Below are 20,424 nucleotides of genomic sequence, written 5' to 3' on the forward strand. Positions count from 1 at the left end.
CATCTAGAAAAGTGATGCATTGCATGCCAGTGTAACACAAAGCACTTTCAAAATACTTTGGCTGTTTCTTGCTCTTTTATTCAGTGTGTTTTTTTGAAATGTTATCTAGCAGTAATAGAGTGAAACAGGAGAATTGTGAAATAAAAAAACAAACATACTTTACTATTCTGTGGGTTTTGAGCAGCTAATGTGCAGTCATTTGGGTGGCACTGCCGCCAACTGCAGCATTAGTCCCCATCTGGGGACTTGTGTTTTGGTGAAAGTGCTTCTCTATTTGTGAGACTCTTCAGTTCTGGGCATCCTCCCCAAGCCCATAACTCAATGTCTCTCTATCACTCCCCTGCGACTGGCTGTCATAATCATCAGCATTATGCTACCTCAATGGGCCTGATTTACAAGTCTGGACATGGCACCAGCTCTGTGCCAAGGGGTAAACATGAGGCCGTTTGCTACCGCCAAGCCTATTTCTCCCTACTGCATTTAACAGGGAGGAGAGACCAATATTCAGAACAGAAAAGTAGCTTTTCTGATCTATGATTTGTAGACAAGGTTGCAAATAAAACCCTTACAAAGTGTTGTTCAAAATGCTACATATAAGCGTCACTTGCAGTTAAATGTGTATACACGAATGCATGCATTTATTAGGCTCAAACCATTAACTTTTAATTAAGTCAGTGGTGGAGTTTTTTTTATGGAGGCAGTGTGGTATGAATTTTTTGAGGGGAGTGGCAGATGGTCTTTTGTTTTCTCACCCTGTACTTATATTTCATTTCAGCCTTACCTTGCAAGATATATTTTTTAAAAATAAAAAAAAGGAACAAATGATGGTGGATGTCAGTGTGTAGTGTTAAATGTGCCATAGTAAGTTAGCCTAATTCAAATTCAGCATGGTACATTTGGGCCCAGTTAACTCAATCGTGGCAGTAGTAATGAAAAAAAAATGGAACGAGTAGAATATTCACCATTTTGTTGTTTCCCATAAATTAATAATTACATTTTATTGTGCAATGGATGCTGTGAAAATTACCGTTACATTAAGATATTATGGTTTAAATTTGGGTACACCAGCGTAAATCCGTTGTGCTTTGTCTCTTGTAGTTCATGATGAAATGAGTTCAACCAGTTTAATACTGCTGTATTATTTTGACACGGTGGGAGGGGGGGTGTCACAAGGTCCAATGGAAATATAAATTACTCTGAGAAAGGCCTTTCTTTTCTAAAGAAAACCACAAAAAAAAAACACTGACATAAGGTTCAGCCCCCTCCTCACCACAATTATTTCCATACAGTCCCTTATTCCAAAAAAAAAAAAAAAACTATACTTATATTTATTTGAAAATTAAAAGGAATATGTACAATCCATTAAGGATAATTAAACAGAATAAAATGGTATTGCATTCCTTCTGACTGGACAGTCTTACATTATTTCAGATATTAAAAAAGTGTCTTTCATGGAGTAAGGATATATCCCTATGTCTTTGGGCTTTCTTCACCTTGAGGCAGCACCTGGCCCTTTCCTTAACCCTCTCACTCATTCCATAATATTATATTAGCCCATATTCATCCACATATTGCGGCTGCTAAGTGACAGGCCGCATAAATCAATTTTTATATATACACACACAATAACTGTTATATGCGGCTTCCAAACCGCCTGCTGATAGCTGCCATTTCTTATCACTCCAGTTGAATATAGCACCGTTATGAAGGCACTTCTGCTTGCTGTTAACTGGAGGTGACTGAAAGAGAGGGAATGCATTTTTTTGTTCAAATTACTGAAGCTGACTACAAAGCTCTTTGAAGAGCGGCTTGGTTATGAAAATTCACTGAAAAGAAAAGGAAATCTTGTACAGTGAACACAGAGAATCACCTATATTCCTGTGGAGTTTACTCCTTCAGTGGTGTGTAAATACTATGAATCCTGGGTTTGTGTGTATTTTGATTTGCACATACAGTAAATCCATGCTGTCAAATATAATCAGGAAGCATGCGGACAAATTCACTCAGCTTCTGTACAACCTCAGGGAGGTAATGTCATTAAATAATATCTGTAATGTGCAGATTCCTTTTGCGATCACTCCGTCACAGGGCACATGAATTGGCTCCTTCCATCCCGTTTTCTTTTACTTCAAATGTCTGCCTCTAAAGAAATGGTGAGCGTAATTCTGGCATCTGCGGTATTAATTTGAAACGCCTAATACATAAGCTAATCAAGCATGTTTATTTTTCCTCTTGCTGAGTTGTAGGCTTTAACATTTGCGAGGAAATAAGTACCCTGTAGTTAATGAACTAAGCTGAAATGAGCTTTCATAACTGTGAAGTGAAATCACCGAAAAAACACTGAGCACATATTCTCCATCTCTCTCGCTCATGAGGTTCCAGCAAGAGGGAATTTGATTTTTCTCCAGATGGCATCAAGAATAGGTGTTACGATAGTAGGGGGAGCCCATCGGCAGACAGCGTGATGTTGTGAGACCATTTGATAGACAACAGCACAGCAGGAGAAAAAAAGAGAGGAAGTGGGATTCAGGACTACAGAGCCAAGAGACACTTTCTCTTTCACTCTCTTGCTCCCAACTGCTCCCAGTGCCAGAGACACGGGCCGCTGCACAGACAGATGGCGAGGAGGTGTGTGTGTGTGTGTGAGAGAGATGAGGGGTGTGTGTGTGTGTGTGTGTGTGTGTGTGTGTGTGTGTGTGTGTGTGTGTGTGTGTGTGTGTGTGTGTGTGTATGTGCATGCGCATGTATGTGAGTGGTGGGTGGTGACGCCATTCGGCTTTGTACAAGTATGAGAGATGGAGCGCGAGAGATGTAAGGGGAGAAAATGAAGGAGGGAAAAACACTGCAGCGGTGTGTGTGTGTGTGTGTGTGTGTGTGTGTGTGTGTGTGTGTGTGTGTGAGAGAGAGAGAGAGAGAGAGAGAGAGAGAGGGCAGTGACTTTCTAAAGCAAGCATTAATCCATGTACTTTTTTTTTATTATTCGACATCCAAATAGCTTGTGTACTTCATTACAGCAGCAATAAAAGTTCATTTGCGCTGTCACTTTGCGTTCACCTGTCATACTGCGCAGGGAAGACATTGCACATAGGGACCCCTCCTGATGAGAAGAGGCACGCCTACTAGGAGAGCTATGGGTGTGTGGAGGATATGGGTGGAAAGATTCTGTATTGACAGACTGCCATCTACTGGATTTTACTATAATTTCAATACATACTTTTTTTTTATCATCAGAACTCCTTGTGCATACAGTATATGCATTTGTGTATTTTCCTTGAATGATTGTGAACTACTGTAACAATGGCTGCTTTATACAGATACCCAAATCTCCATTGACAGAGAGCAACAACTAATTTACACTGAATGTTTGTAGTACATTTCTCCTTATTTTTAACATATATTTTAGAAAACAGGCAGTTTGGTCTGGAGAAAAATATAAGCATTAATCTCTTTCAGTACATGGACATGGTTAAGAAATTCATCAGTGTATTTATCATATAATGCAAATAATACTTTTTTTTTTTAAGTATTTGCATATCAACTGAATTGATGTATTCTCAGATGACATCAAATCAGTTGAATTACTGCAACCTGAAAACGATTAAGAGAATACACTTAGTTTGGAGTAAAAAAAATCAGTCAAAAGCCACTGATAAAGACTTGCTGTTATATGACATTTTGCATGTATCTATGCATCTATATCTATAATGCTCCAGTACAGCACATCAAAGCGAATGGAAGCCAATCACGGTGATGATGGAGGTGAGTCACACTGCCTCAGATGAAGTCACTCAGTTTAGTCTTGGAGGTCAAATGGTGATGTACAGCACCATCTAGTGGTTGTGTTATGCTGGATAAAGGTTGAAATAACACAACCATCTGTCTGAAAAAATTGCCAAATATATAAATTTGATGATTAAATCCTGAACCCTAAAATATATATAAAAAAAAAGATTCATATTAATATTTCTCCTTCATTCCTTTTGGGGATTGTAATCAGATTAACTTTGCAGAGGTTTTAATTGTGTGGATCAGCTTGCTTTAGCCATGAATATTAGCACTAAGATGAGGAGGAAGGAATAATGCAGTTAATCATGTCTATAGGCAATAAACAATATTACATTTGCTCCATTAGTGCATTGTTTGTGTGTATTTTTCTGTATGCCTGCAAACACATGCGCCTGAGAGTGAGATCTTATAATGCTTTTCAAAAGACCACCACAACCATTACCTGTCACATGACTAATGAGCAGCCGCTGTGCAGTTAACGGTCATGAAATATGCACCAGCCTTAAATACCCCATCCATAGTGCCTTGAGACAAATCCCTGCATTTCATTAAACATACACACACACACACACACACACACACACACACACACAGTGGCACGGCTCTGGTGCGAAATTATTCCTCCTTTGCAGAGGAAATAAAATGAATTTTCTATGCTTGTTTCCTCATAATCACAATGGGAATGTAATGTTAAAGAATTAGCACTTTTATTACAAGAAATTAGGGAAGGCTTTACGTTTGAGCCCACAACCCATCCTCTGAACAACCCTGCTGACTCAAAGTCACGAAGCACACTCTGTAGAATAATGTGCTGTGTTTAAGTAAGTAATTTGGAGGTTATAAGTTGTCACTAATCATTTAATATCGTCCCTTTTTTTTTTGTATTTTCCTGATCTATAGTACTATGGCCAGTACTTCAATCTCTAATCCTGTCTGTCTGTGGCTCAGTAGAGATTCACCCTGGGAAACCGCTATAGCTACTATCTGACATGAAACAGATTTGATCCATTTTCCAGAGCATATCTGTCTTTTTCAGACAGGCTGTTTTCAAAAGAAATATGTCAGCAGTGTGGGGATTATGCTTTTTTGCTAATCACCAAAAGACCCAACCTGCCCGACATTTCTTTGCCTCGACAACGCAGCGCGCCGAGCAAAAGTCTTTTTCCATTTAGATGCTTATTTTGATCTTCTTTTATTCTCATTGTATTGGTACAATCAGATGTATTAACCATTAACTTCATGCTTCACTGAGTTACATGATTGTCTTGTGAAAATGAGTGTTTTAGAAGGGGAAAAAAAGCAGAAGATGGACTAATTTCACAACCTTGTTCTGCTGATGTTGAGTGAATAGACTCAGCATTATTCATCCACATTTGCTCCTCTAAGAGTGAGCACGAGAAGTTGGCACAGTTCACTCTGTTGGGGGATAAACCATCTATCAAAGCATCCTGGAGGTGAATGTTCCGGTAAACATTTTCCCACTCAGTCCTGCCTCCTGACAGAACTTTCACACATGGAAAATACCAGGTCATACTCTACTACATGTCCTCATTGGGGGAATTATGTTGTAAAAAAATATGTACTTCATAATTTAGCATGTTTTTCTTCTTGACTATATATGTATATAAGATATTAGACATGTTTGCAAGCATTCTTCCCCAGACTCGGGCCTCACAGGCAATTCCTACTCCTAAGCTGTGTGTGTGTGTGTGTGTGTTTTGCTAACTAACTGTTGTTGAGAGCACTCAAGTGTAAGCACACAACATGTGGGATGAGTTTGATGGATTCCTGGTATCGTTGGTAGTTATTTGTGGCGTGTCTATAACCACAATTTCCTCGCCACAGCTTATTGCAGGTTGAAGCTGAGCGAGATATACTCTGAAGCTGGCATAAAGCCACAACACTTCGTAATAATTCATCGGCAAAAAAGCCCTCCATGTACTCACCCTGCAATATTTATACCCCACTGAATGTATTTTTTCCTGCTACACCACCGCACAGGCCCAGGGCAGGGATTTTCTCTTCTGCGAAGAGTTTTAGTATTTCAGACCTTATTTAAATCTGGGAAACAATTCAATAAATTTTTCCCATGATCACATTCTGTCCGCTTAGAACTTTGTACTCTATGTGGCTGCAGTGCCAATACCTGTTTTTAAACTTTTTAAATTTCATAATGTGTTTAATGCCTAAATCCAGTCCCATGTCTACATTTTCAGCTATCTAGTTTATTCCTCTGACAGGAAAACTCAAATAAACTGATGATAATTGTATGAAAGTGCTATATCTTAAGTGATTATTTACTCAAACATGGACATAAAACTGTGTCTGTACAGGCATATTCTGATATTTTCTATTTCTCTATCCAAACTACCCCTCTAATCCGGTCTGAACTCTCAGTGGAGTTTGTCTGTTTTTTGTTTGTTGTTGATTAGCCCTTTCTTTGTCTTTGTTTCCCTTCCCTATCATCTTTGTTGGCGTTGTTTCATTACTAATGTATTTCCTGCTTCCTCAGAGAAGCTTCACATGAAATGCAAATGCTTCAAAATTTAGTTTAAAAATCTCTAAAGCAGACGAGTGTTGAGAAGAAAAATGTTTTTTTCAATTCATCACATTATTGCTAATGATGGTGCTCTCTTAATGATGGCAGCCATTTAATGAAAACAGTACAATGTTAATCATAGCACTATAACCTTGATTAATATAACGTTGAGTTTTTAATACATGAGAGAGTTTTCTTTGTCAATATTAAACATGTTTCTGTCTGTGAATCCCAGCCAATTCTGAATTCTCACTCATCACTCATGAAGGATTCAGTCTATGATTCTGTTACTCCAAAAAAACTGGGTGGGCGTCATGTTTCTATGTCGATACAGGAGAGAGTTAACATTAAATGTATCCAACAGGGCTTTTCTATTAGTCCTCCCCCTAATATTCCCACATTCCATGAAACTCAACAACACTGACTTAACCAGCTATGCTGATGCCATCCAACTATGTACTTTCTCAGCTTCAAATATATGTCATTGTATTTGGTCCACTTTAATACCATAATTAGCTGTTGTCCCAATGAGTCAAATAACTCTTTAAGACCTAGAGGGATTAAGTAATTTTGGACAAGACGCATCTTACCTCAATAGTTCAGTTTAGGCTTTTATCAACTCATAGGAGTTGTTGATCAGTTACCTTGTGAGTGAATGAGTTCCAGTTTATCCTAACGTGGGATTAAAGTGTTGTCGATAGTTTAAATGTTATGAAAAAAATCCAGCGCCGAGGTTTTGTTTTAAATTGTTTTAAATATTTTGAGGTAGGTCCGATGGCTTTCCATTACAAGTGAGTATTTGTACTAATTATTCTGTATTAAAGAGTTGTAAAATCCTGATAAGACTACCTATTGACTTTTAGGTTTTCTATCAAAAATAAAAGCTAAAATTAAAATTGAATGAAAAAGGATTTTGAATTCCAACAGTAACTTAGTTTAACTTAACTTTGACCTGACCTAACTTTTAATATACTAAAACTAAACTATCTTGCAAATGGGTCATAGAGAAAGTGTGATAAATTACAAACAATTTTACAAAATGTTAATACAAATGTTTAGGGTCGTACACAAAATTATACCATATATAAAATATAAAGCTACAACACAATTTAAATATTCAGACTCTGCTACACTATTGTTTGGTTTTTCAATGAAAATATTATTCCAATTTATTCTGAAAGCAGCTTTTCTCATATTAAAAGCTTAAACTGAAGGGAAAAATGATGCAGCTTATTTTGCAATTAAGCTCTTTCTCTGCCATAACTGAATTAGCTACCAAAATGTTAGGTTTAATATGGAAAACCTTGTCTGGGAAAACAGCTGCTCTTTGGATTGTGTGGTTTGATGAATTTGAAAGAATACTTGTCCCACTCACCAAGAAATGAGGCTCCTCTTTTGGGTTCATGCAGGTGCCAACATGCTGCCTGATGCTGCAATTTTACCTTGCCGATACACCACTGAAATGACTGCCCCCTTTGCCCCCACCTAGAAGATTAGAAAAAAAAGACAGCAGGATGAGCTTTTCAATTCATGCAATTGAACACAAAATGTGACAAAAAGCTTGCTCTTAAAAAGTAAATATGTTAAGAATACAGACTGGAAAGACTGAAATACAGCCATGAGTTTCAACTGTTCTGTTGATAACAGCATCAAAATCAACTAACATCAATACACTGCTTGCCTGAGAGGGAGGCTTAATCCATCATTTGAAAGCAAAAGAAATCCGTGGATGAAATGTATTTCTAATATTAGCATGTTTTTCGTGGACTATTTTCAACAATGCACTTAGTTATTTCCTTTGGTAGAGAGCATCGGAGAAAGCACAAACAAATGTCAGATTTGATATGTTCAGTTTGTCCTTTTTTTTTTTCTTCTTCATCTTTTTATTGCGTTGGTTTATTGTGCCTCTCAAGCAACCAGCTTCCATTTTCTTCACTGTCTTTTGATGTTTTACAGCATATGCCAAAAGACACATGAGCGTGAATATAAGAAAACCAACGCTGTAATTAATATGTAGCTCATCACCCGCACACTTCAGCCCCACTCCATTTTCATACTTTCATTTGGCAAATTTAAGGTGACTGTATTTTTTGTCAGTGACAGACAGGGCACACCTACTTTAGCTGTATGAATTCATGGCAAGTTTGAACATGCATTTGACCATAACTATTTTTTCAGACTGCAGACTTGTGTTGGCAAAAATAAAGAAATAAAAAAATATTGTGATGAAAACCTAGCTGAAAATAATCGCCCAAGGTCAATCTAAAAGACTCAGTGGCATCCCCTTAGTGTTATTAGAAACATATCCTTTGCAATTTCCAACTCATGAGGCTGCATTTGCATAGAATTAACCTTTCAAAAAAGACATATTAAAGACAGGCCCAAATCTGACGTGCCTTTGGAATAGCTTATGTGCATTTGCATAACGTTCGCCTCCTGTGCAGGTGATAAAGCAGTATTAAGCCTGGATTACAGCATTTGATTTTGTGTGTGTGTGTGTGTGTGTGTGTGTGTGTCTGCATGTGGGTATGTACAATGAATATATACTTAGCTGTGTACCTGAATGTGTGCAAACTGGAATCTGTTCTAGCTGTTTTGGCATGCCTTCCCCCGTCGCCTGCAGGGCCAAAGAGTGCACTGTGCCATGCCTGACTCATGTGCCATGTTGCTCATATGACCTCATGAAAGTACAAGTCCCTCCAAGGGCTATAATAAATCATTGCAGACGGGGCTGGTCCACAACACACGCTTAGGTGCACACACAAATACACACAATTTTTGCTCGCCATAACACAATATAACAAATTTAATAGAAACACGATCAAGTACCCTGACCCTTTGAGGTAGCAGGATGGACCAGTAATCAGTTAGGTCATACCACACATCCCCAGTGGAAGGCCTACATTTAACACCATGGATGACTGTAACCACTGTTGTATCTTTGAACATTAGTTAACCCCGAACCTACACCAAAGCAACTTTTACCTGGGGACATCTATGCCTCAACCACAAGACAGACGAGAGATTAAATGGAAATGTATCCCTCAAAGTTAATTAAAAATATATAATACTTCCTTAAAATTAAGAGCCATCTGTCAACACAGCAGTAATGCACTGTGGCTTTTCTCCAATTTTTTAACCGTTCACTTCTCATTTAGTGTAAGCAGTATTGGGAAGTAGACTTTGGAAAGTTTTTTGGCTGCTGGACTCATTGCTATTCTAAACCAGGTCAACTGCTACTGCTGTGAGTTCTCCTTTATATAACAACTCCATCTGACTGGTGTAGGGCACCTGTGTACCCACAGTTCTTGGTAAAAATGCTCAACAGCATCATTTAACAAGTGTCTTTAAGGCTTTTCTTCTCTGAGAAAAAAACTGCAGATTCAATTTAACTTTAATGCCTTAATGGTTCTTGAACAAGACATTCAAATGGCCTCCAACAGAGTATGCCATAGTGACAATTTTGCAGCTGTCATTTACAATACTTCAGCCACAAAGTTAGTCTAACTCACTCGTCTATACTTAACTGTTTTTGTCTTGCCTTGCCACTGAAGCTACATTTGTCGCTGTCGCCTTTAATTTAAATCACTTTACCACCTGAGCCTCCAACAGATTTTCGCAGTAATTGTCACAAGGCACAAAGGGGATCATATGTGTGAAATGCTCAGAATGAAAAGTATCATAGCCTCCTAACATCTACACACTCGCTTTATATGTAACAGACATAGGAGAGCTTGGCTTAGAACAGCCCTGCCATAATTTGATCTCGAAATAGCAAACAGCAAAACTTTTCCCTGAAGGTGCATTTGATAAGTTCATTGGAAATCCTATGGACATGTAGAGGAATGTTCTGGTGTACACTGGCCTCTGCCCAGGGAGCAGTAACTTGCAGCAACACAAGCGCTCCAATTACAGCTGCACCCACAAGTCCTCTGGGGGATAACCACAGCACTACTCATTGAGCTGAAAAACAGCACTGTGATAGACTCTGGTTGCAAAGAACATGAACTGTGCTTTTAATTATCCCAACTAGAACATTATAATGAGGATAGTGATTCGTTAGCACTGGAAGTAATTTATTTAATTAATGCTATATTGAATTATTGCATTATAGTTGAGCATTTGTGATAATGTGAACATGTTGGTCAAGTATTTTCCTTTATATTTGATGGGTGCAGTAGAATGTAAATGGTTGTATTATATTCCTGTGACTGATTCTGCAGATTCACTGCCTTTCTATTTAGGTCACTTACTGTAACTAGCTTATTACTGATTATTCTCAGAAAAGCCTCTTGTTGTAGTACCTGTATGTTTGCATGTGTGCTCAAGCCTCCACAGTATGCTAAAAACACCATTCAGTCCTCTGTCTAATCACTGTGAGAGAACTGTGAGTCTGTGCCTCACCTACACAGTCTTAACATTGAAACAGAGCCCCTCTAAAAACAGTAGAGGTGCAGCAGCAGCAGTAGAGATTCCTGTACTCCAGAGGGCACCATTAGCATGCTTTATGTGTGCCATTATGCTATACACAGCACTACCAGATATCTTTCAAGCTATTAGGCATCAGTCCAATACGGTAGCCAAACAACAGCATCACCAGGACTGATCTGTAAATGTCTGTGAGTAGAATAATGCTCAAATATTTCTGGATTGTCATTACAGCAGGACAATTTACCGTGTAATACTGTAAACACAGCTAGTGATAAATGAATTTATTGTTCTACAGTTTGTAGAACATTCAGCCTGGTTCAAAAAAGGAAATCAAACTTAACTTGTTTGCCAAGCTAAAGTAGTATTTCATATCACATAATAGAAGTCAGATAGTCAAGAAACCAGTTTACTGCGTCTAAACAATAGATCATGTGCAGACATGTATACATTCATCTATACTAACAACATTTAGTTCTTGCTGTTTGATTTCTATGGGCTGTCATTATTAACCAAGGGCATTGCTATTTGAACAACAAAAGCAGGATTTTGGTCACAGGTGATTGTCATAGATGGATTGCTTTATTAAATAATACAATTTCAAGGAAGTTTTTTTTTTTTTTTCTGGATTACAAAATGTGTATCTTACCCGTTTGGAATAATCAATTGCGACTGCTGCCTCAGACCAGAGTGATGAAAGAAGAGAACTCCTCAGAATATCCCTGGAGGGAAAGAGATAGAGAGGTCAGGATGTGTCATGCTTTAGTGTATTGTACCATTGTCCATTCACCACTACAACACTTAGATCACTGTACTGTAGATCGTTGCCAAGTTGGCATACATAATCGCATATTGAGACGTATGGAGACGAGCACAAACTAACATACACTGTAGCCTCTATGAATTACTGAGTTATCACCATGCAGTAGTTCCATTAGGTTCGCAAACATGCTTCATGTAGTTTGAGGAGGTGATTTTCCATTGTGCATAAAGAGAACTGCTAAAAATAGACTCCTGCATGAATGCTGAAAGTGCCTCCACCACATACTGTAGACAGGATAGCAGGATGTTTGGTTATGTCGGCTTGTAAGTAATAATTTCTGACAGTGACTGTCTCTCATACACCCTTACTTGTGTGCAAGAAAGCATGAATATGTGCCTGATCTACATGCACACACACTGATACACACACACGCCCAGTTAAAACCATACACTGCACATACATGGAACCTTAATTGATTTTGTCAGCTGCTGGGTTCAGATTGATGACTGGAAAATAATAGGGTGGCAAGGGACCCTAAATGATGTCCGATGAGCACAGCAGCCCTCCATATTCTTGAAAGCACACAAACAGGTTTTGACAAAGATGCACACACATCACTATTAATGGCCTTCCATGTTTGCTTCACAAATTGCTAAGACCAAGCTAGTGTCAGCAATGGAAGTAGAACACATGCTTGAAAATGTCTGACTATCCTCGAACGCCACAGTGGCTCCGGTGGTTGGCAGATCCCTGAAATGTGTTTGTCTTGCATGACACTGATAATTAGATGTTGGACACCGTGGCACACACTACCTCTCCCATCTACTGTCTTCATGCAATATTCTGCATCTTCAAAGCACTACAAATGTGAATTTAGCTTGACTTTTTGCATCTCTAATCCTACTTCACATTTTTTTTTCTACTTTGCTGAAGCACTTGATATGCAAAAATCACATGTTTACTTTCAAGATCAAAGTTTCTCTCTCCCAACCCCTTCTTCATTTTCCCCATCTAAAAATGGACTCCTTTCATTATGCAAGCCAACAAAGAGCGGCGTCTGCTCACGCAGCCCATTCCAAGCATACTGATTAATTAGCTTGTATAATTAGCTTAATGATTTAGAGAAACATGGCCATGGCCACCCAAGAAGCTATGCTAATGGACCCCTGTCTATAGCAATTAAAATGCCCATAACTTAACAATGGTTGCTAAGAAGTCCAGATAACTGCTGTGAAAAAAGTAGGTGGTACAGTAATCGATGTAGCATCATATTAGCTGGTATTGTGTTTATGAACAATGTTGTACTTATCAGATTGTGAGACTGAGTTGTAAGTCATGTGTTGGTATTAAATAATATATTTCAGAAGTGCAGACACCACTGGCAGGACGAGCACTAATGAAGTGTTCTTATTTCTCACTATGACGATTAACTTTAGAGCTGGCGGCATGCTTGGTGCACTTAGACCTCAAATTAGACTTGAAATATGATGTAAGATGCTGAAAGTGTGAAACCTGATTTTAGTGTCACAAGGAGCAAATTCATCTTCCATCTATCTTATTATTCCATTTGATATATCTTCTCACCGCCAGTTATGTTAACTCCTCTGAGTGAGCACATACTGTAAAGTGCATGAGTTAGAACGTGCTGCTGTAGACTTTACAGTTTCCATTAAATGTGAGTCGAACCAGACCATATCTCTGCTCTCTGACTGTTGCATCAGCATTCCTGGCCGCGCTTCATACATTAATCGCCCGTTTATGACCTTACCCTGAACAGTAACCAACAGAGACACAAGCTCGACTCATAAAACCAGCAGGATGTTGAATTGGAAGTGAAGATATTACTTATCCATACATGACTTCTAAAACAGTCAAGTGGGAGCAGTTAGAAAAAAATCTAATCCTTATTTGTTTTGTTTTTTTTTTAGTACTGTGATTGAATGCTGCAAAGATCACACCCAGTCATAAATGACTTGTAATTTACTACACACTTTGTTGCTGACAAAGCATAGGAATTATGGTGCCATTGGGCTTGTACAAACAGCACAGGAAATGGACTGTGGTATGGAGAGATGGTTCAGTGTTTATTGCAAGACTACTGTAAAAAACAGCTCCAGGCCTGGGACAAAAAGTGGCAGTTTGATACTTTAGAAATGTCAATTAAAATACTATCTGGTTAGGAATGCAGTCTAGCACTGAATACTGAAAGCTAGTGTAATACTCGTTGGGATAGCACTTCAGTTGTTCATTCATTCTTTTGAAGTGATTAAATTCAATCATGTAAATCCTGCCTGATTATAAACATTATACTGAACCTAATTTTGTTATTGACAAAATAATAAAAATCAATGAAATATTTCAGTAAGAGGGACTAAGGCTGAAATTAAATTTACATCAACTAACTTCCTTAGTTTGCCACTTGGGATCAGCAGAAACAAGGTGTAAACATCATCACCTTAATGATGAATGGTTAGCAAATAGTTGAGTATTCAGTTTAATCAACAGACACAAAAGAGAGTCGTGTGTCTGGTTACCCAGTTAGCAAAAGCCCAGTATTCACAGTCCTTTTTATTCTGTTTTGGTTTACTGCTAATTGCTCCACTCTTGAGTTTAGCAGCTAGTTGCCAACTTAGTGTACTTTTAGTTTGGTGGCAAGCAGATAGTAAAAAAGTGGGTTCATTCTTTTGCACTGAAAGCAGCTGCCTGCTGTGACTAGAAACAAGGATGATCAGAACAGTGAGAGGGAGCCAACAGTACAGTTGCCATAAAACCAAAAGAATGAGCTGAAAGATGCTAAAATTCTGCATAGAGCTCAGGGAACCTGCAAAGTCAGGTGATAATTGGCTGTGGGTTCATCACTACTAGGAACAGTTTGAAAAAACTTTATTATTGAAGCTAAATTAAAAAGGACGAAGAGACTTCATGACAGCGCTGCTGAGACAGCATGGCACAGAAAACAGTGAGTCCTACATTTGTTAGATCATTTAAAAGAGTGGGTGCGAAGAGGTGAAACAAAACTCCCAAGACAGCAAGTCTCAAATTACGCAGGTGCTCAGTATAAATCAGCAGACTGGCTTTACTTTGCTACTTGTTTCAAGCATTAGTATTAAGTCATAGTTACAAGTTACTGAAGTAATATAATATAACAGAATTAAACAACAATACACAGCTCTGCCATTTCCAAATTGTTTCAGCAGTTCCACAATCCATATGCCATCTCCCTGAAAGCCTCTTTAATGAAAACAATGTAAGGCAAATGTGTCATTAAGATTCACAGCACTCCCAAACACGCTAATTGCACACAGAGACTTGATAACAGTCTGTTTATGTCTGTGTCTGCATGTTGCCAGCAGGTGCGATGCTATTCACTTGTGCGAGCTGAACATCATAGTCCCGAGTTTGACACCATTGTGTCAAAAACTCTGTGCTCAGCTCGTCAGCTCTGGTGCGCTGTGCCCAAACAAGCCAGCTAAAAATGAGCATTTGGGAAGTGATCTGCCTTTCGCATCCCTCTCTCTCTCTGTACCCACAGCTGCCTCAGTGGCACAGGGTAGCGTCACTGTCAGACATAGATGGAATTAGTTATATAGTACATCATATGTCTATTTAGAATTGGCGTCATGCAAACCCCAAAAAGACACGCTTTGGGTGAGAGGCGGTTTGATATTTTAGACACATTTGCATAGGTTTGCAATAGTCAGGCTGATGTTGACGGCATATCACACATGCCATGTGAGCTGTCACAGGGAGAAATGTTTTCATCCAAACTCAAAGATACAAATTCTAAAAATCACTTCATAAAGCAGCAACTTTCATTTATGAGTTATGTGCCTATTTGTCATGAAAAGTAGACATGTGCTTTATTACTTAAACTGACCAGAGATGCCTCCTTTAATGCAATTTTTTATATTCCTCTGCATACAAGTACTATTGACAGTTTTAAAGCAAGCTAGTTTTCTTGTCCATCTTTCTCCTAGAATGAAGAACGTGGAAGGCTACTGCCTTGGTGGTGAAGAAAAGGTAGTAGTACAGACTTCATCTTTGTATGGTACCTCTCTCTTTTATCAGCAGAGGTTTCTACTGTGCTGAAAACTTTCCATCAAGCTGAAACTGCTCCTCCCCGAAGGCTATCATAATCTGCTCAGCATGCATAATGTTAATCGTTGAAATATCTCATCAACACAACAGGATAAGCATGCTGTCAGTGCAGAGGGGGAGTGAGTGAGATAGTGTGTGGCAGACAGAAAACGAGGGGATGTACAGTAGAAAAGAAGGAAGGGGTAAGGTGATGAAGAGGGTAAAGGGTGAGAGATCAGATGAGATGATGAAACTGAGTACGGAACAGGAAGATGCAGTGAGGAAGGATGGGAAGAGGGAAAGCACATTAAGGCTAAAGAAGGAAGATTAGATAAAGAGAAGGAGGGAGGAAAAGAAAGGAAAGGAGCGTAGCTCCATCTGCCTTTGGCACTCTTAGGAAACTCTATGCCACTATATTCTGTCCCTTTTTCCAGTCAGCTTCGGAAAAGATGATAGCATTGATCATCTTCTTAAAAGACCGCTTTTCCTGTCGCCATATCACCTCACGTCATTAAGATGACTGGTTGGGTTGCCTCAAAAGGTTTCTCTTATGTCTGGCAAAGGCTGCAAGCTGTTAGATTGCCTTCCACATTCTTGCCTCCCTTCATTTGGTAAGACTGCTGACAAACCTAAGACTGCTTAAGTGTCCGTCATATTGATTTTTCAGCAATCGGCTCTGTTTTTAGATCAGATTCAATAAAAGGGGAGCAAAGTCGGGCAACAAAATGAATGACCCATCCAAAGGTGGTGGGCGTATTCACATGGATTGAGATTCTTTGTAATTGGAAACACATGTTCATCAATCAAAACCAGGTAATTCCATCACATTCATTTCCTCCATGACAGATATTCTATTTCTACTGTCCTGATGCATTACTTCTTTGATGCTCACACCCCCGGGTTTCCCTAAGGACTTCCCATCTGGAATCTCATGAGTACTTGGAGAATGAATAAAGTAAATAGATTTTGTTCTCCAGATCTCTCACATTTCCTCCTCTATAAATCCACTTGTCTCCGAATAAATCTTTGGGAAGTTTGGGCTGCCCTGTGCCTCAGCTTATTAGCCAACCAGGGATCAATTTATCACCTTTGAGGACAAAGAATGGAGGCACCGGGGGATTCTCCCTATCCCTTTGATTTATGGAGTGGGAAGAGAGGCAGGGCATTTTTGGGTCATGCAAATTCTTCTCGGCACAAGTACCTGCCCCTCCTCCCTCCTCTCTGTGTTGAATTAATTTCTTTGGCAGTGAGAGGGAGAGTGGAATTTGTAAGTAAATCAGGTGGTTGGAGAGTGAATGAGACGGTCACGCTTGTCTAAGAGAGGGGTAATGATGGTGCTGCGTAAATGCACTGGCCATGCATCAGAGGGGATTATCCACTTTCAGAGATGGCTGATATTTTGATTGTTGGATTTGACAGAATGTTCCTCAAGCAGACTCTGAAATCCAGAGCACAAACCTAAGACATGCCTTGAACGCTTTTATGCAATCCTAAGCTTTCACCACTAGTCTGTGCTATTGGTCTAGCAAATTCCTCCTCTGCTCTTGTGACCCATTTTTTCCATGTAAACTGCAGGAATGTGGCTGCCCCACCTCACCTGCACTAAGTGGCTTGACAAAGGGACTACCGTGCCAGGCTCCTGCTCTACAACGCCCTCATTTGTAATTGTCCTCATGTAAATGACGGGCTGGGCATGAGGGCTTGTGGGAAATGTATTTCTTGTGAAGTACACGCGGCTTCAGTGAGGTTGATGGAGTGTTGCTTGTTTTGCATAGCTGTTACAAGGCAGGTTTGAAACATTGCATCACGTTTTGTTTGGCATACAAGTCTGAATCCAGTGTGATTCAACCTCTTATCATCAGATGCTATAAAAAGCAGGGAATGGGGAAAGGAGACTCTGTTCTGAGGCTACAAAATGCACTTTTATGTCAGAACACTCATTCTCTCTGTAAGTTGTGTGTGTGCATAAGCCTTGAGTGTAAGTTTGTTTGGACACCTGACAGAATATAGACTAAAATACAAAGTATGTTCCTCTGTTTGGCAGCTTTTTCAGATATTGAAATTGGGATGTTACAATACCTCCTGTATCACATGCATTTCAAAACAAACCAAACTCCTCCTTTTTTTTTTTTCCCCCATCTGTGTCTTAACGACAAGCCGTGTGCGGGCTCCACTTCACAACTCACTCGCCACTGTCTTGGCTCTCATCCACACTCATCCCTCCTCATGACAAATGAGCCCGCTCTGGCTAGCAGATTTCTCCAACACCTACCAGTACTGCCACATCTTTGTCATCTTCTCTCCCTCTCGCTTCATTTTTTTTTCCCTTTTTTCTACCTTGTTTAGGCACACTCTAGCCTTTCTTGTGGCAGAGAGCATAAGACTCACCGCTTGCTGAGTGGGCAGCGGGGAGCGGAGGAGGAAAGAAGAGAAATAGAAAGAAAGACACAGAAGGAGGAGGGAGGAAGAGAGTTATCTAACAGGATTAAAGGAGAACAACGGAATGGAGAGCACTTAAAATACTCATGACATGAGTCCTCTTGCAAAAAGGAGGGGATGAGTAACAATGGCTGAATCACTCTTGAGGCTCTCTGTCTCTACACAATATGCTCTCTCACCTTCTTCCTCTCTCCTTCTATCTTCCCCCTTCGGCCTCATTTTCACTTACCGGCCAGGGGATTTGATGGGTCTTAGAGGAGTCATGTTAATAATGTGAGAGAGAGTGGCTTTAATTAACCAGTGAAAGAAAAGGTATTCAATTCAGATGGAATGACAAGAGCTTCCCTCAGCATAGCTATACTGTACGCCTTGAGTGGATATTGTTGAGTAGAAGGGGGGAGAAATCAGGGGGGAGAATGTGTAGAGATAAGCTGATGAGGAGGTGCACAGACATATCAGGTTTCAGAGGCAGTGGGATGTGGATCTGGTGGAGGAAAAAAAGCAAGAATGAATGATAGGCAGATTTAGTTTGAACGAGAGAATGAGACAAAATCAGAGATTTGGCAAAAGGCAGAACACTTCAGTGTATAGCCAAGGGATGGGTGGATAGATGAAGTATGTGCTGTCATGAATTGCAGAACAACTGTTTGGCCCACTTCTGTCCCAAACCAGACAGAGAAAGAGCAGATAAGAGGATTTCACAGCAAGGCCAAACAAATTTCTTAGTTACCTTTACCGGTCTGTTACACACAAGAGTGTGTGTATTGAGATGTCAACAGCAAATTAGAACAAATACCCTTCCCCTCACCCCTACCATACGGGAATCAGAAAGGTGGAACAAGATGACAAATTTCCTCGGGGCGGATCGAACTTCCGGGAGAGAATAGCACTTCAAACGATCGGCGTGCCTCGCCAGCTTCCCTGCCCGTCTGACTCGCAAAGATAGCAGCCGTCTGGCAGCTTGGCCGACAACACACACACGCACACACACACACACAGCTGCGCTCCTTTGCACACAGGTGTGGGAGCAAAGGCGTCCTCCAACTTCTGTTAAATGAAGACATGGCGTATCTGTTGTCCAAACCTTGACAACTGCCTACATTTTGAGTAGATTTTAATGTGGAAAACTAATGTGTTTACACTCGCTATAAAAAGACTCCACTTGGTGCATAATTTCTGTGGATGAGGTCTCTGGAGTTGCTGCTTCCTCTCTTTTTATATCACATAACAAACATGTGACGGCAGTAGGAAAGAAACTCTCCAGCCTTTGTAAATAGGGCACCATTTGAATATTTCACACACGGCTTGTGCTTAGTGAGCATTCATTCCTTTTGAATTGTCGCTCCTTCCAAAATGGAGAGAGGAAAGTAAATACGTACTGTATATGAAAGCATATAAATAAATAGACTCTGAGTGTGTTCGTGTGGGTGCTTGTATATGCACGCATGGTGTATTCTGTCCTTCTCAGCAAGACACGTTGCGTCCTTGGTGATTATGTAAGGGATGAATTTTAATGATGGTAAGATCATTGCAGTATGCACAAAATAATGACGACTTGGCCGCCTGGTAAATTGACTGCGAGATTTGGGTTTTGGTGCTGACTCTCCAAAGACAGGACTTAAGGAGCTTCTGGGATTTGGAAGTTGAAAGATAAAGACTGTTACACTGAGGATCTATGAGTGCCTCAATTTCCAGCTCCATGCCATGACAAGAATCATTAGGCTACGAAAAAAAAAGAAAAAAAAAGCAGATGGAATAAGTCAAAAAGCGTAATAAGTTGTTTACAATTGCAGGGTAGGGTGGAAGAGGAGGAAGGAGACGGAGAGAAACCTTCACATATGAGGGAAGGTTCAAAAAACCCTGAGAATGACCAGACGGTGGGCTCACATATTCTGAATCTTCGCTGACACACTCCTGATGTGTGACAGCGAGGGACAGATGGGAAAAGCAAAGAGAGAAATAAATGTAAAGACGAAAGGAGAGGGAGGATAAAGGAAGAGACGAACTGTTTGAGGGAGGCATATAGGAGTAAAATTCGTGAGAGGAAAGCAGTAAACGGACAGAGTATCCACATGATCTCAGAATTCTTCCACGTTTACTCATATGCCCTTTAGCAAGGCACTCTGACCGCTCCAATGAAGCTGCCGAGCAAACAGTGCACTGCTGCGCTGCTCCCATGTGTGAAGGTGTGAATGAGTACGACCCCTTTCTCTCTTTGCAACTACTCCCCAAGGCTGTTCCAGTAAATAAGAGTGTTTTCTTAGTCAACATGCCTTGTCTGATAAATGATTAAGCTTTAAAGAGAGCAACTCGGAGCTGGAAAGAGGGAGTGAGAGCAATGGAGTGCAGAAACGACAGCAAAATAAATCACTTAAAAAATGAGGAAATAGAG

General features: G+C 39.9%; 1 protein-coding gene across 21 annotated transcripts in view; it reads right to left on the reverse strand.

Moving 5' to 3' along the window:
• The window catches only part of LOC130164064 (receptor-type tyrosine-protein phosphatase delta-like), a 355,849-nt gene that overhangs the window by 204,894 nt on the left and 130,531 nt on the right, over positions 1–20,424 (reverse strand). For all 21 annotated transcript variants that reach the window (XM_056368470.1, XM_056368468.1, XM_056368467.1 and 18 more), the window contains exons 5-6: positions 11,403–11,475; positions 7,701–7,810 (exon numbers count right to left, since the gene is read on the reverse strand). The gene's annotated coding sequence lies outside the window, so the exon portion shown is untranslated. The remainder of the gene's footprint in view (positions 1–7,700; positions 7,811–11,402; positions 11,476–20,424) is intronic.

Source organism: Seriola aureovittata, chromosome 23 (genome assembly GCF_021018895.1).
Source record: "Seriola aureovittata isolate HTS-2021-v1 ecotype China chromosome 23, ASM2101889v1, whole genome shotgun sequence".
In the NCBI taxonomy this organism is placed as follows: Eukaryota; Metazoa; Chordata; class Actinopteri; order Carangiformes; family Carangidae; genus Seriola; species Seriola aureovittata.